Source organism: Pseudophryne corroboree, chromosome 8 (assembly GCF_028390025.1).
Source record: "Pseudophryne corroboree isolate aPseCor3 chromosome 8, aPseCor3.hap2, whole genome shotgun sequence".
NCBI classification, from domain to species: domain Eukaryota; kingdom Metazoa; phylum Chordata; class Amphibia; order Anura; family Myobatrachidae; genus Pseudophryne; species Pseudophryne corroboree.
Genome location: NC_086451.1, coordinates 253,443,730 through 253,471,094, shown reverse-complemented (window position 1 = coordinate 253,471,094; position 27,365 = coordinate 253,443,730). Strand labels below are relative to the sequence as shown.

General features: G+C 49.8%; 1 protein-coding gene and 1 pseudogene across 1 annotated transcript in view; one reads left to right on the top strand and one right to left on the bottom strand.

Moving 5' to 3' along the window:
- Positions 1-27,365, top strand: part of UPRT (uracil phosphoribosyltransferase homolog) — a 132,221-nt gene that overhangs the window by 73,295 nt on the left and 31,561 nt on the right. The gene's annotated exons all lie outside the window — the stretch shown is intronic.
- Positions 26,333-26,451, bottom strand: LOC134950076 (5S ribosomal RNA; annotated as a pseudogene).

Below are 27,365 nucleotides of genomic sequence, written 5' to 3'. Positions count from 1 at the left end.
CACACACACCACCGCAGTTCTCCAGGATCGCGTGGCCGCATTCAGCGAGGAGGTAAGTGGGTCCCCCAGGCGGGACCCGCTGTAAACGCGAACCGGTGCAGCCGGTGGTGTGGACACTGGTAGTACAAGCACCCCACTAGACCACCAGGGCAAGGGCACAGGTTGGGTTCTCTCAAAAATCCGTTTGCTAAGGCCCACAGTATCCGGTGGTGAAGTCCAGCAAGAGGATAAGGCTCTGACCTGTAGCCCCTTCCCCAGACCCAGGGCGCCATTTAGAGTAAATGTTCCCGCCCTGGAGCTGCATATCTCTCTCTCCCTCACTTCCTGTCAGCGTTTGGGAGCCATTAGGACAAGCTGAGCTGATCCTGGGACTGTGTGGGCAAATCCTCTTCTGTAAAGCCGCCTGCATGTCAGCTCTGTTCATTTTACAGGACACTTAAGTATTGTACATGTCTCAGTGATCGCGCTGAGCCCAAAAAAAAGTGGATCCCAGGGACCCCTCACTTTTAAAAATTGGGGTCCTACCGGTCCTTTTCTGGGTCCCATCGGAATTAAGGTTTTTATTAATATTAATCTTATTTGGACACTACAGAAGTATTGCAAGGTGGGGTAATGGGGTGACAGTGCTGCTGGGCTGTGTAGCATGCAGGACACTCTGCCCCAGAGCTTTAACTAGATATTTTGGTGCCCTTTGGCAGAAAGTGAATTGGAGCTCCACCTCCCAGAATCGAAACTACAGGCGGGGCGCGCCGCAAAAAATTAGGGGCATGGCTTCATGGGGAAGGGGCGTGACCACATAATAGTACCAATTCACATTACACCACACAGTAGTGCCGCTTATACACATTGCACCAGGTAGAACCTCCTATACACACTGCGCCAGGTAGAGCACGTTATACACATTGCGCCAGGTAGAGCACGTTATACACATTGCGCCAAGTAGAGCACGTTATACACACCGTGCCAGGTAGAGCACGTTATACACACCGCACCAGGTAGAGCACGTTATACACACTGCGCCAGGTAGAGCACGTTATACACACTGCGCCAGGTAGAGCACGTTGTACACACTGCGCCAGGTAGAGCACGTGATACACACTGCACCAGGTAGAGCACGTGATACACACTGCACCAGGTAGAGCATGTTATACACATTGCACCAGGTAGAGCATGCCGTTATACACACTGCACCAGGTAGAGCATGTTATACACACTGCATCAGGTAGAGCATGTTATACACACTGCACCAGGTAGAGCATGCTGTTATACACATTGCACCAGGTAGAGCACGTTATACGCATTGCACCAGGTAGAGCACGTTATACGCAATGCGCCAGGTAGAGCACGTTATACGCATTGCACCAGGTAGAGCACGTTATACGCATTGCACCAGGTAGAGCACGTTATACGCATTGCACCAGGTAGAGCACGTTATACACACCGCGCCAGGTAGAGCACGTTATACACACTGCGCCAGGTAGAGCACGTTGTACACACTGCGCCAGGTAGAGCACGTGATACACACTGCACCAGGTAGAGCACGTGATACACACTGCACCAGGTAGAGCACGTTATACACATTGCACCAGGTAGAGCATGCCGTTATACACACTGCACCAGGTAGAGCATGCTGTTATACACATTGCACCAGGTAGAGCACGTTATACGCATTGCACCAGGTAGAGCACGTTATACGCAATGCGCCAGGTAGAGCACTCCGTTATACGCATTGCACCAGGTAGAGCACGTTATACGCATTGCACCAGGTAGAGCACGTTATACGCATTGCACCAGGTAGAGCACGTTATACGCAATGCGCCTGGTAGAGCACGCCGTTATACGCATTGCACCAGGTAAAGCACGTTATACGCATTGCACCAGGTAGAGCACGTTATACGCATTGCACCAGGTAGAGCATGTTATACGCAATGCGCCAGGTAGAGCACGCCGTTATACACATTGCACCAGGTAGAGCACGCCGTTATACACATTGCACCAGGTAGAGCACGTTATACGCAATGCGCAGGTAGAGCACGTTATACGCATTGCACCAGGTAGAGCACGTTATACGCATTGCACCAGGTAGAGCACGTTATACGCATTGCACCAGGTAGAGCACGTTATACGCAATGCGCCTGGTAGAGCACGCCGTTATACGCATTGCACCAGGTAGAGCACGTTATACGCATTGCACCAGGTAGAGCACGTTATACGCATTGCACCAGGTAGAGCACGTTATACGCAATGCGCCAGGTAGAGCATGTTATACGCAATGCGCCAGGTAGAGCACGCCGTTATACACATTGCACCAGGTAGAGCACGTTATACGCATTGCACCAGGTAGAGCATGTTATACGCAATGCACCAGGTAGTGCACGCCGTTATACACATTGCACCAGGTAGAGCACGCCGCAGCACAGTAAAGAAGACCATGTACCTTAATGCTATATATACTAAAGACTCTGTACATGGGGCACACTTACTACAAAACTACTGTAGAAAGCACATATTACTCCAGGTGATCAACTCAGTTACATACCCATGGACATGAAAGCTAGGACTCCGTTCTGTGCATGCACCTCACTCCCCCTCTGCCGCCTGCTATATGGGAACGTACCTTCCGCACCAGGGCCCTGTGCTGTCACCGCTGCTTCCGTCAGATAAAAGTGAGAAGTTTGAGGGGGGGGGGGGGGTGTACCCAATGCGGCCACCTCGGGAACTGGCTCCCCTGTCACAGGCCCGGTAGCTGGGCGTCCGTAGGGATGCTGGGGACACCTGATGGTAATGGTGCAGCCCGCTCTTCTCACGGCAGCAGTATGGTGGACAAACACGGCAGGGGCTGGAGGTGAGGTTCCTGGCCGGTCACCGCTGCTCTCCTTCACACAGATCGCGGGAGAGCACACTGGAGGCAGCCGAGAGGGAGGCAGATATCGGGTTGGGAGGGAGCTGCAGTTCACGGTCTTGGTGAGTCACCGCCCACAGCACAGCGTACAGCAGTCGCAGAGCCGTCGTCTCTCTCTGCCCGGCCCCCGTGTGATGCCGCTGCACGTGACCAGGAGGGGGAGGGGGCACCGCCAGACTGCCAGTGGTAAGGCTCCACCTCCGCTCTGTATGGGCAAGAAGCGCCGTCGCCGTCAGTTTACAATGAGTTGGCTGCAGCGGAGCGCGTTCCCGGGGACCCTCACATTTTTGAAAAGTGAGTCCCCACCTTCAGATCCGGGTAAAATACGCGCTATAGCGCGTATTTGCGAACACTGTGTCTGCTGACAGTGTTAGTTAAGAAAAAGTGTATTTAGTCAGGGTTATTTAGTACAAGTACCCTGTGATATACATCCAGTTTTTACTGTGCATTGTTATATCTATTGAGTGTATAGCTATACTTAGTATTACTTTGTAGTGCTAGTCCAGTGCAATTTTATTGCATGTCATAATTTCTGCATTGTACAATGTGACTATGTGTGTGTGCTGTGTGACCTCCATTTTGTGTATCTCACTCCGATTGCTATCCCTATATTCTATAACCTGGGGGGGCTAAGTGCGTCAGGATTATTACTTGATATAGGTGTTTAACAAGATATACTTATTGTGTATTTCTCTGACGTCCTAGTGGATGCTGGGGACTCCGTAAGGACCATGGGGAATAGACGGCTCCGCAGGAGACTGGGCACATCTAAAGAAAGATTTAGGACTATCTGGTGTGCACTGGCTCCTCCCCCTATGACCCTCCTCCAAGCCCCAGTTAGATTTCTGTGCCCGGCTGAGCTGGATGCACACTAGGGGCTCTCCTGAGCTCCTAGAAGAAAGTATAGTTTAGGTTTTTTTATTTTCAGTGAGACCTGCTGGCAACAGGCTCACTGCAACGAGGGACTAAGGGGAGAAGAAGCGAACCTACCTAAGTGGTGGTAGCTTGGGCTTCTTAGGCTACTGGACACCATTAGCTCCAGAGGGATCGAACACAGGACCCGACCTCGTCGTCCGTTCCCGGAGCCGCGCCACCGTCCCCCTTACAGAGCCAGAAACAAGAAGGTGGTCCGGAAAATCGGCGGCTGAAGACTTCTGTCTTCTCCAAGGTAGCGCACAGCACTGCAGCTGTGCGCCATTGCTCCTCATGCACACCACACACTGCAGTCACTGATGGGTGCAGGGCGCTGGGGGGGGGCGCCCTGAGCAGCAATAGTAACACCTTGGCTGGCAAAACTAACACCATATATAGCCCCAGAGGCTATATAGGTGTATATTAACCCCTGCCAGAAACGATAAAATAGCGGGAGAAAGCCTGCCGAAAAAGGGGCGGAGCCAACTCCCTCAGCACACTGGCGCCATTATTCCCTCACAGCTTCGCTGGAAGGAAGCTCCCTGGCTCTCCCCTGCAGTTCTGCACTACAGAAAGGGTAAAAAAGAGAGGGGGGGCACAAATTAGGCGCAGTATATATATATATATATATATATATATATATATATATATATATATATATATATATATATATAGGCAGCTATAGGGGAAAACACTCTGTATAGTGATATCCCTGTGTTATATAGCGCCCTGGTGTGTGCTGGCATACTCTCCCTCTGTCTCCCCAAAGGGCTTTGTGGGGTCCTGTCCTCTGTAAGAGCATTCCCTGTGTGTCGGTACTGCTGTGTCGACATGTATGATGAGGATAATGATGTGGAGGCGGAGCAAATGCCTGTGAATGTGATGTCACCCCCTGCGGGGTCGACACCAGTGTGGATGGACTTATGGAAGGAATTACGTGACAGTGTCAGCTCCTTACATAAAAGGTTTGACGACATAGGACAGCCGGCTACTCGGCTTGTGCCTGTCCAAGCGTCTCAAATGTCATCAGGGGCTATAAAACGCCCGCTACCTCAGATGACAGATACAGATGTCGACACGGATACCGACTCCAGTGTCGACGATGATGAGACGAGTGTACCCTCCAATAGATCCACCCGTTATATGATTGAGGCTATGAAAAATGTATTACACATTTCTGATGATACCCCAGGTACCACAAAAAAGGGTATTATGTTTGGTGAGAAAAAACTACCAGTAGTTTTTCCTGCATCTGACGAATTAAATGAGGTGTGTGAGGAAGCGTGGACTTCCCCAGATAAGAAATTGATCATTTCTAAACGGTTAATGGCTGCGTACCCTTTCCCGCCAGAGGATAGGTCACGCTGGGAAACACCCCCTAGGGTAGATAAAGCGCTGACACGCTTATCAAAGAAGGTGGCACTACCGTCTCCGGATACGCCGCCCTAAAAGAACCTGCTGATAGAAAGCAGGAAAGTACCCTAAAAGCTATATACACACACACGGGCATTATATTGAGACCCGCTATTGCATCAGCTTGGATGTGCATTGCTGCTGCTGCGTGGTCAGACTCCCTGTCGGAAAACATTGATACCATGGATAGGGACAATATTTTGCTAACGATTGACCATATAAAAGACGCGGTCTTATACATGCGTGATGCACAGAGGGATATTTGCCGGCTGGCATCAAAAATAAGCGCTATGTCCATTGCCGCCAGACGGGGGTTATGGACTAGGCAATGGTCAGGTGATGCCGACTCCAAGCGGCACATGGAAGTTTTACCCTATAAAGGGGTGGAACTTTTTGGGGAAGGTCTTTCAGACCTCGTTTCCACAGCTACTGCTGGGAAATCGACTTTTTTGCCACAGGCTACCCCACAGCAAAAGAAAGCACCGTATTATCAGGTACAGTCCTTTCGGCCCCAGAAAAATAAGCGGGCTAGAGGCTCATCCTTTCTGCCGAGGGGCAGAGGAAGGGGGAAAAAGCTGCAGCACACAGCTAGTTCCCAGGAGCAGAAGTCCTCCCCTGCGTCCGGTAAGTCCACAGCATGACGCTGGGGCTGTTCAGGCGGAATCGGGAACGGTGGGGGCACGTCTCAGGTTTTTCAGCACACAGTGGGCTCTCTCACAGGTGGATCCCTGGGTCCTTCAAGTGGTATCTCAGGGGTACAGGCTGGAATTCGAGACGTCTCCCCCCCGCCGTTTCCTAAAATCTGCCTTGCCGGCAACTCCCTCTGCCAGGGAGGCAGTGTTGGTGGCTATTCAAAAACTGTTTTCACAGAAAGTGATTGTCAAGGTACCCCTCCTTCAGCAAGGAAAGGGTTACTACTCCACAATGTTTGTGGTACCGAAACCGGACGGTTCGGTGAGACCCATCTTAAATTTAAAAGCCTTGAACACTTATATCAAAAGGTTCAAGTTCAAGATGGAATCGCTCAGGGCGGTTATTGCGAGCCTGGAGGAGGGGGATTACATGGTATCCCTGGACATCAAGGATGCGTACCTGCATGTCCCCATTTACCCTCCGCACCAGGAGTACCTCAGATTTGTGGTACAGGACTGTCACTATCAGTTCCAGACGCTGCCGTTTGGGTTATCCACGGCACCGAGGGTCTTTATCAAGGTAATGGCCGAAATGATGATACTCCTTCGCAAGAAGGGAGTTTTAATTATCCCGTACTTGGACGATCTCCTGAGAAAGGCGAGGTCCAAAGAACAGTTGATAGTGGGGTTGGCACTTTCTCAGGAAGTGCTACAACAGCACGGCTGGATTCTAAACATTCCAAAGTCACAGCTGGTCCCGACGACACGTCTTCTGTTCCTGGGAATGATTCTGGACACAGACCAGAAAAAAAAAAAAAAGGGAAGAAATTTCCAAGGACTGTAGTCAGATCAGGAGATTTCTCTTCACGTAAATATCCTGGAGCTAAGGGCCATTTACAATGTTTACAATGCCCTAAGCCAGGCAAGACCCCTGCTTCAAAACCAGCCGGTACTGATCCAGTCAGACAACATCACGGCGGTCGCCCATGTAAACAGACAGGGCGGCACGAGAAGCAGGATGGCGATGGCAGAAGCCACAAGGATTCTCAGATGGGCAAAGAATCATGTGTTAGCACTGACGGCAGTGTTCATTCCGGGAGTGGACAACTGGGAAGCAGACTTCCTCAGCAGGCACGACCTCCACCCGGGAGAATGGGGACTTCATCCAGAAGTCTTCCAAATGCTGGTCAACCGGTGGGAAAAACCACAGGTAGACATGATGGCGTCCCGCCTCAACAAGAAGTTGACAAGATATTGCGCCCGGTCAAGAGACCCTCAGGCGATAGCGGTGGACACTCTAGTGACACCATGGGTGTATCAGTCGGTTTTATGTGTTTCCTCCTCTACCTCTCATACCCAAGGTACTGAGAATAATAAGAAGGCGAGGAGTGAAAACCATACTCGTGGTTCCGGATTGGCCAAGAAGAGCTTGGTACCCGGAACTTCAAGAGATGCTTACAGAGGACCCTTGACCTCTACCGCTCAGACAAGACCTGCTGCAGCAGGGACCCTGTCTGTTCCAAGACTTACCGCGGCTGCGTTTGACGGCATGGCGGTTGAACACCGGATCCTGAAGGAAAAGGGTATTCCGGAGGAAGTCATCCCTACCCTAATCAAAGCCAGGAAGGATGTCCCCGCAAGACATTATCACCGTATTTGGCGAAAATATGTTGCTTGGTGTGAGGCCTTGAAGGCCCCGACGGAGGAATTTCAATTGGGTCGATTCCTGCACTTCCTGCAAGCAGGGGTGACGTTGGGCCTCAAATTGGGGTCCATAAAGGTCCAGATTTCGGCTCTGTCGATTTTCTTCCAAAAAGAACTGGCTTCACTGCCTGAAGTTCAGACTTTTGTCAAAGGAGTACTGCATATTCAGCCTCCTTTTGTGCCCCCAGTGGCACCTTGGGATCTCAATGTGGTTTTGGCATTCCTGAAATCACATTGGTTCGAACCACTTAAGACTGTGGATTTAAAATATCTCACGTGGAAAGTGGTCATGCTGTTGGCCCTGGCGTCGGCCAGGAGGGTTTCAGAATTGGCGGCTTTGTCTTGTAAAAGCCCTTATCTGATTTTCTCTGGCGTCCTAAGTGGATGCTGGGGACTCCGTAAGGACAATGGGGAATAGCGGCTCCGCAGGAGACAGGGCACAAAAGTAAAAGCTTTAGGATCAGGTTGTGTGCACTGGCTCCTCCCCCTATGACCCTCCTCCAAGCCTCAGTTAGGTTTTTGTGCCCGGCCGAGAAGGGTGCAATCTAGGTGGCTCTCCTAAAGAGCTGCTTAGAGTAAAAGTTTTGTTAGGTTTTTTATTTTCAGTGAGTCCTCTGGCAACAGGCTCACTGCAACGTGGGACTTAGGGGAGAAGAAGTGAACTCACCTGCGTGCAGGATGGATTGGCTTCTTAGGCTACTGGACACTAGCTCCAGAGGGACGATCACAGGTACAGCCTGGATGGGTCACCGGAGCCGCGCCGCCGACCCCCTTGCAGATGCTGAAGAGAGAAGAGGTCCAGAAATCGGCGGCTGAAGACTTCCCAGTCTTCTTAAGGTAGCGCACAGCACGGCAGCTGTGCGCCATTGCTCTCAGCACACTTCACACCAACGGTCACTGAGGGTGCAGGGCGCTGGGGGGGGCGCCCTGGGCAGCAATGAAAGTACCTATGCTGGCTAAAAATACATCACATATAGCCCCTGAGGCTATATGGATGTATTTAACCCCTGCCAGGTTGTCAGAAAAACCGGGAGAAGAGCCCGCCGGAAAGTGGGCGGGGCCTATTCTCCTCAGCACACAGCGCCATTTTCCTACACAGCTCCGCTGCTAGGAAGGCTCCCAGGCTCTCCCCTGCACTGCACTACAGAAACAGGGTTAAAACAGAGAGGGGGGGCATTTTGTGTGGCGATATTATAATATATTAAGATACTATAAGGGAAAACACTTATTATAAGGTTGTCCCTGTATAATTATAGCGTTTTGGTGTGTGCTGGCAAACTCTCCCTCTGTCTCCCCAAAGGGCTAGTGGGGTCCTGTCCTCTATCAGAGCATTCCCTGTGTGTGTGCTGTGTGTCGGTACGTGTGTGTCGACATGTATGAGGACGATGTTGGTGTGGAGGCGGAGAAATTGCCTGTAATGGTGATGTCACCCCCTAGGGAGTCGACACCGGAATGGATGGCTTATTTATGGAATTACGTGATAATGTCAACACGCTGCAAGGTCGGTTGACGACATGAGACGGCCGGCAAACCAATTAGTACCTGTCCAGGCGTCTCAAACACCGTCAGGGGCTTTAAAACGGCCATTACCTCAGTCGGTCGACACAGACACGGACACTGACTCCAGTGTCGACTGTGAAGAAACAGACGTATTTTCCAGTAGGGCCACACGTTACATGATAAGGGCAATGAAGGAGGTGTTACATATTTCTGATACTACAAGTACCACAAAAAAGGGTATTATGTGGGGTGTGAAAAAACTACCTGTAGTTTTTCCTGAATCAGATGAATTAAAAATTGCTAATATCTAAGAAATTATTGGCATTATACCCTTTCCCGCCAGAAGTTAGGGCGCGTTGGGAAACACCCCCTAGGGTGGATAAGGCATTCACACGCTTATCAAAACAAGTGGCGTTACCGTCTCCAGATACTGCCGCCCTCAAGGAACCAGCTGATAGGAGGCTGGAAAATATCCTAAAAAGTATATACACACATACTGGTGTTATACTGCGACCAGCGATCGCCTCAGCCTGGATGTGCAGTGCTGGGGTGGCTTGGTCGGTTTCCCTGACTGAAAATATTGATACCCTTGACAGGGACAGTATTTTATTGACTATAGAGCATTTAAAGGATGCATTTCTATATATGCGAGATGCACAGAGGGATATTTGCACTCTGGCATCAAGAGTAAGTGCGATGTCCATTTCTGCCAGAAGATGTTTATGGACACGACAGTGGTCAGGTGATGCGGATTCCAAACGGCACATGGAAGTATTGCCGTATAAAGGGGAGGAGTTATTTGGGGTAGGTCTATCGGACCTGGTGGCCACGGCAACAGCTGGAAAATCCACCTTTTTACCCCAAGTCACCTCTCAGCAGAAAAAGACACCGTCTTTTCAGCCTCAGTCCTTTCGTCCCCATAAGGGCAAGCGGGCAAAAGGCCAGTCATATCTGCCCAGGGGTAGAGGAAAGGAAAAAAGACTGCAGCAGGCAGCCCCTTCCCAGGAACAGAAGCCCTCCACCGCTTCTGCCAAGTCCTCAGCATGACGCTGGGGCCTTACAAGCGGACTCAGGTGCGGTGGGGGGTCGTCTCAAGAGTTTCAGCGCGCAGTGGGCTCACTCGCAAGTGGACCCCTGGATCCTACAGGTAGTATCTCAGGGGTACAGATTGGAATTCGAGACGTCGCCTCCTCGCAGGTTCCTGAAGTCTGCTTTACCAACGTCTCCCTCCGACAGGGAGGCAGTATTGGAAGCAATTCACCAGCAGGTGATAATCAAAGTACCCCTCCTACAACAAGGAAAGGGGTATTATTCCACACTATTTGTGGTACCGAAGCCAGACGGCTCGGTGAGACCTATTCTAAATCTGAAATCTTTGAACACTTACATACAAAGGTTCAAATCAAGATGGAGTCACTCAGAGCAGTGATAGCGAACCTGGAAGAGGGGACTATATGGTGTCCTTGGACATCAAGGATGCTTACCTCCATGTCCCAATTTGCCCTTCTCACCAAGGGTACCTCAGGTTCGTGGTACTGAACTGTCACTATCCGTTCAGACGCTGCCGTTTGGATTGTCCACTGTCTTTACCAAGGTAAGGGCCAAAATGATGATTCTTCTTCGAAGAAAAGACGTCTTAATTATCCCTTACTTGGGCGATCTCCTGATAAGGGCAAAGTCCAGGGAACAGTTGGAGGTCGGAGTAGCACTATCTCGGGTACTGCTACAACAGCACGGGTGGATTCTAAATATTCCAAAATCGCAGCTGATCCCGACGACACGTCTGCTGTTCCTAGGGATGATTCTGGACACAGTCCAGAAAAAGGTGTTTCTCCCGGAGGAGAAAGCCAGGGAGTTATCCGAGCTAGTCAGGAACCTCCTAAAACCAGGAAAAGTGTCAGTGCATCATTGCACAAGGGTCCTGGGAAAAATGGTGGCTTCTTACGAAGCGATTCCATTCGGCAGATTTCACGCAAGAACTTTTCAGTGGGATCTGCTGGAAAAATGGTCCGGATCGCATCTTCAGATGCATCAGCGGATAACCCTGTCTCCAAGGACAAGGGTGTCTCTTCTGTGGTGGCTGCAGAGTGCTCATCTACTAGAGGGCCGCAGATTCGGCATTCAGGACTGGGTCCTGGTGACCACGGATGCCAGCCTGAGAGGCTGGGGAGCAGTCACACAGGGAAAAAATTTCCAGGGAGTGTGGTCAAGTCTGGAGACTTCTCTCCACATAAATATACTGGAGCTAAGGGCAATTTACAATGCTCTAAGCTTAGCAAGACCTCTGCTTCAAGGTCAGCCGGTATTGATCCAGTCGGACAACATCACGGCAGTCGCCCACGTAAACAGACAGGGCGGCACAAGAAGCAGGAGGGCAATGGCAGAAACTGCAAGGATTCTTCGCTGGGCGGAAAATCATGTGATAGCAGTGTTCATTCCGGGAGTGGACAACTGGGAAGCAGACTTCCTCAGCAGGCACGACCTGCACCCGGGAGAGTGGGGACTTCATCTGGAAGTCTTCCACATGATTGTGAACAGTTGGGAAAGACCAAAGGTGGACATGATGGCGTCCCGCCTGAACAAAAAACTGGACAGGTATTGCGCCAGGTCAAGAGACCCTCAGGCAATAGCTGTGGACGTTCTGGTAACACCGTGGGTGTACCAGTCGGTGTATGTGTTCCCTCCTCTGCTTCTCATACCCAAGGTACTGAGAATTATAAGACGTAGAGGAGTAAGAACTATACTCGTGGCTCCGGATTGGCCAAGAAGGACTTGGTACCCGGAACTTCAAGAGATGCTCACAGAGGACCCATGGCCTCTGCCGCTAAGAAGGGACTTGCTTCAGCAAGTACCATGTCTGTTCCAAGACTTACCGCGGCTGCGTTTGACGGCATGGCGGTTGAACGCTGGATCCTAAGGGAAAAAGGCATTCCGGAAGAGGTCATCCCTACCCTGGTCAAAGCCAGGAAGGAGGTGACCGCACAACATTATCACCACAGGTGGCGAAAATATGTTGCGTGGTGTGAGGCCAGGAAGGCCCCCACGAAGAAATTTCAACTCGGTCGATTCCTGCATTTCCTGCAAACAGGAGTGTCTATGGGCCTAAAATTGGGGTCCATTAAGGTTCAAATTTCGGCCCTGTCGTTTTTCTTCCAGAAAGAATTGGCTTCAGTTCCTGAAGTCCAGACGTTTGTCAAGGGAGTACTGCATTTACAACCCCCTTTTGTGCCTCCAGTGGCACCGTGGGATCTCAACGTAGTTCTGGGATTCCTCAAATCACATTGGTTTGAACCGCTCAAATCTGTGGATTTGAAATATCTCACATGGAAAGTGACCATGCGGTTGGCCCTGGCCTCGGCCAGGCGAGTGTCAGAATTGGCGGCTTTGTCTCACAAAAGCCCATATCTCTTTTTCCATTCGGACAGGGCAGAACTGCGGACTCGTCCCCAGTTTTTCCCTAAGGTGGTGTCAGCGTTTCACCTGAACCAGCCTATTGTGGTACCTGCGGCTAATAGGGACTTGGAGGACTCCAAGTTGCTAGATGTTGTCAGGGCCCTGAAAATATATGTTTCCAGGACGGCTGGAGTCAGGAAAACTGACTCGCTGTTTATCCTGTATGCACCCAACAAACTGGGTGCTCCTGCTTCTAAGCAGACGATTGCTCGTTGGATTTGTAGTACAATTCAGCTTGCACATTCTGTGGCAGGCCTGCCACAGCCAAAATCTGTAAATGCCCATTCCACAAGGAAGGTGGGCTCATCTTTGGCGACTGCCCAAGGGGTCTCGGCTTTACAACTTTGCCGAGCTGCTACTTGGTCAGGGGCAAACACGTTTGCAAAATTCTACAAATTTGATACCCTGGCTGAGGAGGACCTGGAGTTCTCTCATTCGGTGTTGCAGAGTCATCCGCACTCTCCCGCCCGTTTGGGAGCTTTGGTATAATCCCCATGGTCCTTACGGAGTCCCCAGCATCCACTTAGGACGTCAGAGAAAATAAGAATTTACTTACCGATAATTCTATTTCTCGTAGTCCGTAGTGGATGCTGGGCGCCCATCCCAAGTGCGGATTGTCTGCAATACTTGTACATAGTTATTGTTACAAAAATCGGGTTATTATTGTTGTGAGCCATCTTTTCAGAGGCTCCGCTGTTATCATGCTGTTAACTGGGTTCAGATCACAGGTTGTACAGTGTGATTGGTGTGGCTGGTATGAGTCTTACCCGGGATTCAAGATCCTTCCTTATTGTGTACGCTCGTCCGGGCACAGTATCCTAACTGAGGCTTGGAGGAGGGTCATAGGGGGAGGAGCCAGTGCACACCACCTGATCCTAAAGCTTTTACTTTTGTGCCCTGTCTCCTGCGGAGCCGCTATTCCCCATGGTCCTTACGGAGTCCCCAGCATCCACTACGGACTACGAGAAATAGAATTATCGGTAAGTAAATTCTTATTTTCCATATGGATAGGGCAGAATTGAGGACTCGTCCTCAGTTTCTCCCAAAGGTGGTCTCAGCTTTTCACTTGAACCAACCTATTGTGGTGCCTGCGGCTACTGGGGACTTGGAGGATTCCAAGTTGCTGGACGTAGTCAGGGCCCTTAAAATTTATATTTCCAGGACGGCTGGAGTCAGGAAGACTGACTCGCTGTTTATCCTGTATGCACCCACCAAGCTGGGTGCTCCTGCTTCTAAGCAGTCTATTGCGCGCTGGATTTGTAGCACTATTCAGCTGGCGCATTCTGCGGTGGGCTTACCGCAGCCTAAATCTGTAAAAGCCCATTCCACACGGAAGGTGGGCTCATCTTGGGCGGCTGCCCGAGGGGTCTCGGCTTTACAACTTTGCCGAGCAGCTACTTGGTCGGGGGCAAACACGTTTGCAAAATTCTACAAATTTGATACCCTGGCTGAGGAGGACCTGGAATTCTCTCATTCGGTGCTGCAGTGTCATCCGCACTCTCCCGCCCGTTTGGGAGCTTTGGTATAATCCCCATGGTCCTTACGGAGTCCCCAGCATCCACTAGGACGTCAGAGAAAATAAGAATTTACTTACCGATAATTCTATTTCTCGTAGTCCGTAGTGGATGCTGGGCGCCCATCCCAAGTGCGGATTGTCTGCGATACCTGTACATAGTTATTGTTACAAAAATCGGGTTTTGTTGTGAGCCATCTCTTCAGAGGCTCCATTTGTTATCATACTGTTAACCGGGGTTCCTATCACGTGTTATATGGTGTGATTGGTGTGGCTGGTATGAGTCTTACCCGGGATTCAAAAAATCCTTCCTTATTGTGTCAGCTCTTCCGGGCACAGTTCCTAACTGAGGCTTGGAGGAGGGTCATAGGGGGAGGAGCCAGTGCACACCAGATAGTCCTAAATCTTTCTTTAGATGTGCCCAGTCTCCTGCGGAGCCGTCTATTCCCCATGGTCCTTACGGAGTCCCCAGCATCCACTACGGACTACGAGAAATAGAATTACCGGTGAGTAAATTCTTATTTTCTCTTACGTCCTAGAGGATGCTGGGGACTCCGTAAGGACCATGGGGTATAGACGAGCTCCGCAGGAGATAGGGCACCTAAAAAGAACTTTTGACTATGGGTGTGCACTGGCTCCTCCCTCTATGCCCCTCCTCCAGACCTCAGTTAGATCTTGTGCCCAGAGGAGAATGGGTGCACTGCAGAGAGCTCTCCAGAGTTTTCTGTGGAAAAATAATTTTGTTAGGTTTTTTATTTTCAGGGAGTCCTGTTGGCAACAGGCTCCCTGCATCGTGGGACCGAGGAGAGAGAAGCAGAGCTGGCTTGTTAAGTTGGGCACTACTTCTAAGGCTACTGGACACCATTAACTCCAGAGGGAGTCGGAACACAGGTCTCACCTGGGGTTCGTCCCGGAGCCGCGCCGCCGTCCTCCTCACAGATGCCGAAGATAGAAGCCGGGTGAGTATGAGATGGCAAAGAAGACATCAGATCTTACCGCTGCGCGCCATTGCTCCCAGTCACACCCACACAAGCAGGCACTGAAGGGTGCAGGGCACAGGGGGGGGCGCCCTGGGCAGCAATATTCCTCATATTTGGCATTGATAAGTATGGATTAGGCTGTGGCACAGTAAATCCGGTAACCCCCGACATTTTTTTATAGAAAGTTGATGGGACCGAAGCCCGCCGTCGGGTGGGCGGGGCTTGATCCTCAGCACTAACCAGCGCCATTTTCTCCACAGAGACTGCATGAGGAAACGCTGGCTCCCTGTTTTCTCCCCTGCTGAGCTTCACAGACTGGAAAAAAGAGGAGGGGGGCACTTTGGCGACGCAGTGAGTGGAGATTCTAATTATATACATATAACAGCGCTATCTGGTCATATATTCCAGTGTTTTTAAGCGCTGGGTGTGTGCTGGCATATCTCTCTCTCTGTCTCTCCTAAGGGCCTGGTTGGGGTTTTGTCCCCTTATAAGTAACTCCCTGTGTGTGGGGGGTGTCGGTACGTGTGTGTCGACATGTCTGAGGCGGAAGACTTCTCCAAGGAGGAGGTGGAGCAAATGAGTGGTGTGTCCCCGTCGGTTGTGCCGACTCCAGATTGGATGGATATGTGGCATACGTTGCATGCAAGTGTGGCATCTTTACATAAAAGGCTTGATAAGGCTGGTTTAGGGGGGGGACATCAGGCGGTCAATCCTCAGATTGGACCGACTCACAGGGCCCGTCGGGGTCTCAAAAGCGTCCCTTAACACAAGACACTACTACCGACACGGATTCTGATTCCAGTGTCGACTATGACGAAGTAAAATTGCACCCTAGGGTGACTAAAACCATTCAGTGTATGATTGTGGCTATGGTGGCCAATTCCGGGATCGGCGGGATCCCGGGATTTAGGGCTAAAAATGGCCGGGGTTCAATCCCGGGATTGGAAGCTCCAATCCTGGAGATTGAGGGATCAGCGTTGAGCGTCCACAGGACGCTCAGACGCTGCCCGGCTTCCTCCTTCCAGGTCCCCAGCGCAGCGTGAGAGGTTACACTGTGCTGTCAGCCGCTGCTGGGAGCCGCCAGCAGCGTTCAAAAGATGTTCCCCTCCCACCCGCCCCCGGTATATGGTGAGTTATATGCGCGGGGCAGGGTGGGGCGAGGGGGCGGCCACCTAGTTAAAAGCCTATCCCGGGAATCCCGGGATTGGCCATTTTTCAATCCCGATACCCGGGATTGAAAAAATGGCCCGGGATTGGCTTCCCTAATTGTGGCAATAAGGGATGTGTTGCATATTGTGGATGAACCCTCGGTCCCCGACACAAGGGTACACATGTTTAAGGAAAAGAAACAGATTATTAATTTTCCCACATCTCATGAATTAAATGAGTTCTTTGAAAAAGCTTGGGAGACTCCGGATAAGAGACCGCAGATCCCCAAAATAATTTTTATGGCATACCCTTTCCCTAAGCAGGACAGGGAGATTTGGGAATCACCCCCACTGTGGACAAGGCCCTGACGCGCTTGTCCAAGAAAGTGGCGCTACCGTCTCCTGACACAGCGGCCCTTAAGGACCCTGCAGATCGCCGGCAAGAAACTACCTTAAAGGGTATTTATTCTCATACGGGTGCTGTGTTAAGACCGACGATTGCGTCGGCATGGGTGTGTAGCGCAATTGCAGCTTGGACAGAGGAGCTGACAGATCAATTTGATACCATGGATAAGGATACTATATTCCTAACTCTAGCCCATATAAAAGACGCAGTCTTATTTATGAGGGATGCTCAAAGGGACATTGGATTGCTAGCGTCTAGGGCCAATGCCATGTCTATCTCAGCGAGAAGATCCTTATGGACTCGCCAATGGACGGGTGATGCGGATTCCAAAAAACATATGGAAGTACTACCCTATAAGGGTGATGTGTTGTTTGGGGATGGGCTGACGGTCCTGGTTTCCACAGCTACAGCAGGTAAATCAACTTTTTTACCATATATTCCCCAACCGCAAAAGAAAGCAACACCCTATCAGATGCAGTCCTTTCGGTCGCACAAGTCCAAAAGAGGTCGGGGATCCTCTTTCCTCGCCACAGGTAAGGGCAGAGGCAAGAGAGCACCTGCTTCGTCAGGTGCCCAGGAACAAAAGTCCTGCTCCAAAACCCACAGCATGACGCTGGGACTCCCATGAGGGAGTCCGTACCGGTGGGGGCACGTCTTCGACTTTTCAGTCAGGCCTGGGTCAGTTCGGACCTGAATCCCTGGGTGTTGGAAATAGTTTCCCAGGGTTACAAATTGGAATTCGAGGAGGTGCCCCCCGCGCCGATTTTTCAAATCGGCCCTACCAGCTTCCACATCGGAAAGGGATGTAGTGTTGGCTGCAATTCAAACGCTGTGTATACAGCAAGTTATCATCAAGGTTCCCCTGCACCAGCAGGGAAGAGGTTACTATTCAACCCTATTTGTGGTCCCGAAACCGGACGGTACGGTCAGACCGATTTTGAATCTGAAATCCCTAAACCTGTACATAAAAGATTCAAATTCAAAATGGAATCTCTCAGAGCAATAATAGCCAACATGGAGGAGGGGGAGTTTATGGTGTCTCTGGACATAAAGGATGCGTACCTTCATGTCCCCATATATGCCCCCCATCAGGAATACCTGAGATTCGCTGTACAGGATTGTCATTACCAATTTCAGACGTTGCCGTTTGGACTTTCCACGGCCCCGAGGATTTTCACCAAGATAATGGCGGAAATGATGGTGGTCCTGCGCAAGCATGGAGTCACAATTATCCCATACTTGGACGATCTCCTGATAAAAGCGAGATCAAGGGAGAAATTGCTGAGCAGTGTGGCGCTCTCTCTGAGAGTGCTCCAGCAACACGGTTGGATTCTAAATCTTCCGAAGTCACAGTTGATTCCGACAACTCGACTACCGTTCCTAGGTATGATACTGGATACGGAACAAATGAAGGTCTTCCTCCCAATAGAGAAAGCCCAAGACATCCAGAACATGGTCAGAGACCTGCTAAAACCGAAAAGGGTGTCCGTTCATCAATGCACTCGAGTTCTGGGGAAAATGGTGGCGGCCTACGAGGCCATTCCCTTCGGAAGGTTCCATGCAAGGACTTTTCAATGGGACCTTCTGGACAAGTGGTCCGGGTCCCATCTGCATTTACATCGGAAAATATCTCTGTCCCCAGGAACCAGAGTGTCCCTCCTGTGGTGGTTGCAAAGTGCTCACCTGCTGGAGGGTTGCCGGTTCGGGATTCAGGACTGGATCCTGGTTACCACGGACGCGAGCCTCCGAGGATGGGGAGCGGTCACACAGGGAAAGACTTTTCAGGGTCTTTGGTCAGACCAGGAGTCCTGTCTACACATCAATGTGTTGGAACTCAGGGCCATTTACAACGGCCTTCGACAAGCCGAGAGTTTTCTTCGAAACCTTCCGGTTCTGATTAAATCAGACAATGTCACAGCAGTGGCTCATGTGAACCGCCAAGGCGGGACAAGAAGCAGAGTCGCGATGGCGGAAGCCACAAGGATCCTTCGCTGGGCGGAAAATCATGTAAGCGCTCTGTCGGCTGTCTTCATTCCGGGAGTGGACAACTGGGAAGCAACTTCCTCAGCAGACACGATCTCCATCCAGGAGAGTGGGAACTTCATCAAGAAGTCTTTGCAGACGTAACACGTCTTTGGGGAACTCCTCAAATAGACATGATGGCGTCACGCCTCAACAAAAAACTTCGGAGGTATTGCGCCAGGTCTCGGGACCCTCAGGCAGTAGCAGTAGACGCACTGGTAACACCGTGGGTGTTCGAATCGGTCTATGTGTTCCCTCCTCTTCCTCTCATCACGAAAGTGTTGAGGATCATAAGACGAAGAAGAGTACAGACGATACTCGTTGTCCCAGACTGGCCTCGAAGGGCTTGGTATTCTGAACTACAAGAGATGCTCACAGGAGACCCCTGGCCTCTTCCTCTGAGGATAGACCTGTTGCAGCAGGGGCCCTGTGTATTTCAAGACTTACCGTGGTTACGTTTGACGGCATGACGGTTGAACGCCGAATCCTAGCAAAAAAGGGGATTCCGGAAGAGGTCATCCCTACTTTAATAAAGGCTAGGAAGGAGGTGACGATAAAACATTATCACCGTATCTGGCGAAAGTATGTGTCTTGGTGTGAGACCAAGAATGCACCTACGGAAGATTTTCATTTGGGTCGTCTTCTCCACTTCCTACAGACGGGAGTGGATATGGGCCTGAAATTAGGCTCTGTTGAGGTACAGATTTCGGCCCTCTCGATTTTCTTTCAGAAGGAATTGGCTTCTCTTCCAGAAGTCCAGACGTTTGTAAAGGGAGTGCTGCACATCCAGCCCCCTTTTGTGCCTCCGGTGGCACCATGGGACCTGAACGTGGTGTTGCAGTTCCTAAAATCACACTGGTTTGAACCACTTAACAAGGTTGAGTTGAAATTTCTTACCTGGAAGGTGGTAATGTTGTTGGCCTTAGCATCAGCAAGGCGAGTGTCAGAATTGGCGGCTCTATCACACAAGAGCCCCTACTTGATTTTTCATGTGGATCGAGCTGAATTGAGGACACGTCCGCAATTTTTGCCTAAAGTGGTTTCGTCGTTCCATATGAATCAACCTATAGTGGTGCCTGTGGCTACCGGTGACCTGGAGGATTCCAGATCCCTGGACGTAGTCAGGGCCTTAAAAATTTATGTAGCCAGGACGGCTAGAATTAGGAAAACAGAAGCTCTGTTTGTCCTGTATGCGGCCAATAAGATTGGCGTTCCTGCTTCAAAGCAGACTATTGCTCGCTGGATCTGTAATACGATTCAGCAGGCTCACTCTACGGCTGGATTGCCGGTACCAAATTCGGTTAAGGCCCATTCCACTAGGAAGGTGGGCTCTTCTTGGGCGGCTGCCCGAGGCGTCTCGGCTTTACAACTTTGCCGAGCGGCGACGTGGTCGGGGTCAAACACTTTTGCTAAATTCTACAAGTTTGATACCCTGGCTGATGAGGACCTAGCGTTTGCTCAGTCGGTGCTGCAGAGTCGTCCGCACTCTCCCGCCCGATTGGATGCTTTGGTATAAACCCCATGTTCCTTACGGAGTCCCCAGCATCCTCTAGGACGTAAGAGAAAATAAGATTTTAAACCTACCGGTAAATCTATTTCTCCTAGTCCGTAGAGGATGCTGGGCGCCCGTCCCAGTGCGGAAACTCTGCAAGACTTGTATATAGTTGTTGCTTACATAAGGGTTATGTTACAGTTGACATCGGTCTTGGACCGTTACTGTTGTTTTTGTTCATACTGTTAACTGGTTATGTATGTTCCAGGTTACATCGTATGATTGGTGTGGGCTGGTATGAATCTTGCCCTTGGATTGCTAAATCCTGCCTTGTATTGTCCATCTCCTCTGGGCACAGTTCTCTAACTGAGGTCTGGAGGAGGGGCATAGAGGGAGGAGCCAGTGCACACCCATAGTCAAAGTTCTTTTTAGGTGCCCTATCTCCTGCGAAGCCCGTCTATACCCCATGGTCCTAACGGAGTCCCCAGCATCCTCTACGGACTAGGAGAAATAGATTTACCGGTAGGTTTAAAATCTTATTTTTTCTCTGTGATTTTTAGTCACCATATACCTCTGGAACTCTGTTTGTACTACACAGGGGGTTCTTGTCAGGTGTTGTGCTGCTGATATTGTACTGGGTTGCCTTGAATTGAGCTTTTAGACAGGTCTGCTACAAGAGGCGACGGAGCTGTGGCTGATCCACGTTGCGTGGTGGTGACGCTGCACACACACTATAGGAAAACGTAGCAGCTGAGGGTTCAGGTTCTGGGGGTTCCCTACCCCCCAGTGGGACCGTAGCAACGGGGGTGCATAATGACCCACCTTGGGCTACTTTCTCACGTTATTGAATACGCTGGTAACAAGACCAATGCCCCCTATGGGACCTCCTGTGCCGGTACAACTGCTTATGGTTCCTGCGGTTAATCCGCCTTGGGCAGATCAACTGTCCACTCAGTTACAGCAATTGAACCAATCACTGACTAAACGGAAATCTCACCCTCGCCCGCCTAAGTCCAAGGGGTCCTCTAAGCGGGCTATTACTTCCTCACAATCCACCAACGTCCCAGACACCTCGTCTGATGAGGATGGCGTATATACTGACCCCACAGACACTGATACTGATAATTCTGATGGGGAATCTGTTTCACAGGTGGATGTTCCTGACTTGTTGGAGGCTATCAGGATAATTCTTCAAATTACTGATGACCCAGAGCCTGATACTGCCCCTATGAAACTGGACAGATTTAAACGTCGGAAAGTGGTTAAACAAGTTTTACCTCACTCTGACCATTTAGTTGACATACGTCAGGAATCCCGGGAAAATCCAGGAAAGAAATTCACACCTCACACGAAGATGCTGGCTCGCTATCCCCTCGCAGCAGAGCTAAGTAAAAATTGATAGACAACCCCGCCAGTGGATTCGCAAGTGGCTTGGCTGGTGGTTTCCTCAGCTCTGCCTGTTACTACCGTCATGTCTCTGAAAGAACCGACGGATAAGCGTGAGGAGGGTTGTTTAAAGGCGATTTACACCCTAGCAGGTGCTGCGCATCGGCCCACCATTGCAGCGACTTGTGCTGCAGAGGCTATTGAAGCGTGGGCTCAGGAGGTGGAAGCTGAGCTGCCTGCCAACGTTTCTGATCATGCTAGACAATGTCTATCGTATGTTGTCACAGCTTCTCTTTACATTAAGGAGGCGGCTTCTGATGCCGGTATTCTGGCGGCCAAGGCTTCTACTACGTCCATTTTGGCTCGCCGGATTCTCTGGTTGCAGTCCTGGTCTGTAGATCTGGAACCTAAGAAAACCCTTAGGGTACTCCCTTTTAAGGGAGACATTCTTTTCAGAGAAGACCTCAATAAGATAGTGGCTGACTTAGCCTCGGCTAAAACAGCTTGTCTACCTAGTACTGCTCCTTCGGTACCGAAGGCTAAGAGTACTTCCTTTCGCTCCTTTCGTCCTTCAGGGAAAGCAAAGGGTCAGGCGTACCCGAAACAGGCACGCACTTCCAAGCCCAATAAGCCCAAACCTAAACGGGCTTGGGCTGCCCGTCAGCCTGCTTCCAAAACTGAAAAGCCTGCCGCATGACGGAGCGGGTCTTCCTCTGGGGATCGCAGGGTGGGGAGCCGACTTCTAGGGTTTACCCAGGAATGGTTGAAGACCACTTCCAATGCCTGGGTACGGGAAGTCACTCGAGGTTACGCCGTGTCCTTCAAGAATCGTTCCCCCTCATCGATTTTGCCTGACAGACGTCCCTTCGGATCAGGTGAAAGCAAAAACTCTTGATTCGTGGTACAGTCCCTCCTAGACACAGGAGTGGTAGCACAGGTGCCTTTGGCTCAGAGAGGCAAGGGGTATTATTTACCGCTGTTCCTAGTCCCGAAACCGCATGGGTCCTCTCGGCCCATTCTCAACCTCAAGTCCTTGAACAAATTTGTGAGGGTCTCAAATTTTCGTATGGAAACTCAGCTCTATTGTTCTGGCCTTGGAACCTGGGGATTATATGGTCTCCCTGGACATACAGGATGCTTACCTGCATATTCCCATTGCAATGTCGCATCAGCAGTACCTGAGGTTTGCGGTTGGCAACCTCCATTACCAATTTTGGGCATTACCTTTTGGTTTGACCACGGCTCCGCGAGTCTTCACCAAGGTCATGACGGTAATGATGGCTGTACTCCGGCGTCAATGGGTCAGGATCCTGCCGTATCTGGACGACTTGTTGATCCTGGCGAATTCCCCAGAAATTCTCCTATGCCATCTGGATCTGACGCTCCAGTTTCTGCAAGCCCACGGGTGGCTCATCAACTGGAAGAAATCTTCCCTGGTCCCTGCTCAGAGCATGGTGCACCTCGGGGCGTTGTTAGGAACAACCGCTGGTTGTGAGTGTCTGTCTCAGGAGAAAGTCCTAAAACTTCAGGGCAGGATTCGATTCTCCCTATCTCGTCCGCAAGTGTCGATACATTCGGCGATGCAAGTGCTAGGTCTCATGGTGTCGGCTTTCGACATGGAGTACGCTCAATTCCATTCCCGCCCTCTACAGAAATTGAATCTTGCCAAGTGGGACGTCCTGCCTCACCCGATCAGGTCGCACATGATCTCCTTGTCTTCGGAAGTCCGTCTGTCACTAAGCTGGTGGCTTCAGTACCAACGATTGAGCAGGGGTTGTCCCTTCTGGATCTCCAACAGGGTTCTTCTGACGACGGATGCCAGTCTTGAGAGGTTGGGGCGCGGTGTTGGAGCAACACTCCCTTCGGAGTCTCTCCTCCCGATAAACATTCTGGAACTGCGGGCGGTGTTCAATTCTCTGAACTTGGCCCAGCATTTAATACAGAACAGACCTGTTCAAGTACAATCGGGCAACCCCACCACGGTGGCGTACATAAATCATCAAGGCGGCTCTCGCAGCCACATGGCAATGAGGGAAGTTTAAGTATTCTTCAGTGGGCAGAACGCCATCTGCCAGCCATATCGGCAGTGTTCATTCCGGGGGTCCTAAACTGGGAAGCAGACTTCCTCAGTCGTCAGGACGTACACGCCGGAGAGTGGAGTCTCCATCCAGATGTATTTCAACTCCTAGTGGACTAGTGGGGTCTCCCAGATGTGGACCTGATGGCATCTCGACACAATCACAAGGTTCCGGTCTTCAGAGCAAGGACAAGGGATCCTCAAGCAGCATTCGTGGACGCACTGGCAATTTCATGGAACTTTCGGCTGCCCTACGTGTTCCCTTCGGTGTCACTCCTGCCCAGAGTATTAAGGAAATGCTAGCAAGAAGGAGAAATCCTACTTCTGATCACTCCAGCGTGGCCCAGACGGCACTGGTTTTCAGACCTTCAGGGTCTATCGTTAGAGCGTCCTTTTCTGCTTCCACAATGACCAGACCTCCTCGTTCAGGGCCCTTGTGTCTACCAGGATCTGGCCCGGCAGGCTTTGACGGCGTGGCTCTTGAAGCTTCCGTCTTGAGGGCCAAAGGATTTTTTGATGCAGTTATTCAAACCATGGTGAAGGCCCGGAAACCGGCTTCTGCTCGGATTTATCATAGGGTCTGGAATTCTTACTTTGCTTGGTGCGCCACAAACAATTATGACGCTTACAAGTTTAGTACGGCCAAACTTTTGGCCTTTCTACAACAGGGCCTGGACTTGGGCCTTCGTCTGGCCTTCATCAAGGTTCATATTTTTGCCTTGTCTGTTTGGTTCCAGAGAAAAATTGCGACTTTACCTGATGGTCATACGTTCACTCAGGGTGTGTTGCAGATTCAACCTCCTTATGTCCCGCCTGTGGCTCCTTGGAACTTGTCTGTGGTTCTGGAGGCGTTGCAAGAGTCTCTGTTTGAGCCTCTTGAATCTGCAGACCTTAAGTGGCTTTCTCTTAAGGTTTTGCCTCTGCTAGACAGGTGTCTGATCGGGGTGCCTTGTCTTGTAGGTCCCCATATCTGATTTTTCACCGTTACCGGGTGGTTCTTAGAACACGTCCCGGGTACTTACCTAAGGTGGTGTCTTCTTTCCACCTTAATCAGGAGATCGTGGTGCCGGCCTTTGCCTCTCCTGACTTGTCTTCCAAAGAGCGGTCTTTGGATGTGGTACGGGCTCTCCGTATCTATGTAAAGAGAACTGCATTCCTTCGGAAGTCTGTTTCTCTCTTTGTACGGTTTGGTTTTCACAAACGTGGCTGGCCTGCTCACAAGCAGACCCTGGCCAGATGGATTAGAATGTTGATTGCACGTGCTTACGTACAGGCTGGCTTTCTAGCTCCTGCTACCATCAAGGCCCATTCTACTCGGTCTATTGGACCTTCTTGGGCAGCCCGCCGTGGTGCGACCCTTGAACAATTGTGTAAGGCGGCTATGTGGTCCTCAGTGAACACGTTCATAAGGTTCTATGCCTTTGATACTTCCGCCTCCCGGGATGCTTTCTTTGGACGTAGGGTTCTTGTGCCCGCTACAGTGCGGAACTGCTTTAGGACATCCCCAATGTCATTCCATGTGGAGCCCAGTGTACCCCGCAGCAGATTTATGGTAAGAGCTTACGGTTGTTAAATCTTTTTGCGAGGTACACTGGGCTCCACAGGGCGCTCACCCTGACGCACTTAGCTTCTTTGGGTTGGTATGGCATAAGTTGCTGACTTTCTCCTGTCATGAGAATGTGTATGTGGCTACTAACGGTCGTCGTCGATTTTACCTGCTACTGCTTTGGACTGGTTAACAAAAACTGAGCTCCTGTGCACGGAGGCGGGGTTATAGAGGAGGCGGCTCTATGCATTCTGGGAACAGTCAAAGTTTTGAGCCTGTTGGTGCCTTGGATCAAGATCCTACTCTACACCCCAATGTCATTCCCTGTGGAGCCCAGTATACCTCGCAGAAAGAGATTTAACAACGGTAAGTCCTTACCATAAATCTAGTTTTTTTTAGCTTAAGGCTTTTTTAATGCAGCTGAACCCCCCCCCCCCCAAAAAAAAAAAAATTATATAGCTTAGTGTTCAATTCACCTGTTATGTAAATGCTCTACAAATACTATTCATTGCTGTTTTTATGATCAATGTGGAATCAAAGGTAAATCCATTCTGAATTTTGGCAAAATGTTTTCATTGGATCATGAGCACTGTCCTGTTAAAACCAAGACACACATTTGTAGGTACGGTGGTAATCCTGCATTGGCCTGTGTCAGTTTAAGTACAATAAATTCAAAAACCAAAGTTGGACATTTTTATATTGATAGATAAATTTCATAAATGTGCCCACTTGGCTGTGCGCCTGGAGTCAAAAAGCTACATAGGACAAAAAACGAGAAAAGACTGGTTTGTGTGCACTCTTTGTTATAATAGTCCAGAATGTTGGTATGTGGTAAAATTAAATCTCAACTTTTATTAATTCTTCACATAAAATAAAGTTAGCATCCAAAAATTAAAAAGCTCTGCAAAAACAAAATATGTTCTGATCCCTCCACATGTGAGGTGATTCCAAATAGGAAATTAGATATCGATAATAATAGTTCCCTCTGCCTTGGATCAGTATAAAATAAATTTGTATCAATAAGACCCAAATGGGTCAGTTAGTGTGAGGGAAGACCCACTCACTGGTCTCACGACAATGCTAATGCCAGTCATGCGAAATTGAGCACAGGTATGTAATAAATGTCCACAATGTTTGTAGTTCATTGTTTCATGCAGTGTATATAGAATTGCGTTTTAGTTCAGAAAAAAGAAAGTGAGTGGTGATCCTGCTGTTAGCATTTTAGTCAGAATGGTTTATCGGTACCTTCCTACTACACTGGGTATTCCCTGGGGGTCTCCCTACCAGGTACTGACCCAGCCCACCACTGTTTGGCTTCCAAGATCAGACGAGGTTGGGCATGTGCGTTGAAGTATGGTAGTAGGAAAATATGGTCGATAGTTTCGACACACTAAGGAGAGTGCACCAGTGTATAAAACGAGTAGACCTGTATATTAAATGGGATTCTGGAAGAGGCCAGTGAGAACAGTAGGAAAAGAGGACCAAGGAGTAGAAGAAATAGCAAGACGGAGAAGAAAAAAGGGGGATGAGAGACAATAGAAAATAAGTATGTGGATCTACTGTCCACATAAGACAGAGGTACGTGTTTACCTCCCTGAATCATGGATGAGAGTTCACTGAATAAGTGTAGGTGGAAAACGGTACTGTGTGTGTATATGTATATGTATGTATGTGAGTATATAATATAATTTTTATATATATATATAGATAGATAGATAGATAGATAGAGATATATATATATATATATATATATATATATATATATATATAGATAGATAGATAGATAGATATAAAGTGGATGGACAAGGCACTCCAATAAGCTTAATTAGAACAAATGCCGGTGCCTCCGTAAAACAAAGTAATTCTAGAAGAGAAAAACGTGGCACTCACGGTAGATTTCAATAATCACGACCACAACAATGAATTGTAGCAGAGCAACGTTTCAGTGGCACCCCACTGTCGTCAGGCTTCTATGTGTGTGTGTGTATATATATATATATATATATATATATATATATATATATATATATAAATTCTCATACGTCCTAGAGGATGCTGGGGACTCCAAAAGGACCATGGGGTATAGACTGATCCGCAGGAGCCTGAGCACACTATAAAGACTGAAACTGGGTGTGAACTGGCTCCTCCCTCTATGCCCCTCCTCCAGACCTCTGTTAGACTTTGTGCCCAGGAGTGATGGGTCACACACTAGGGGAGCTCTCCTGAGTTTCTCTAAAGACTTTATTGTTAGGTTTTTTATTTTCAGGCAGACCTGCTGG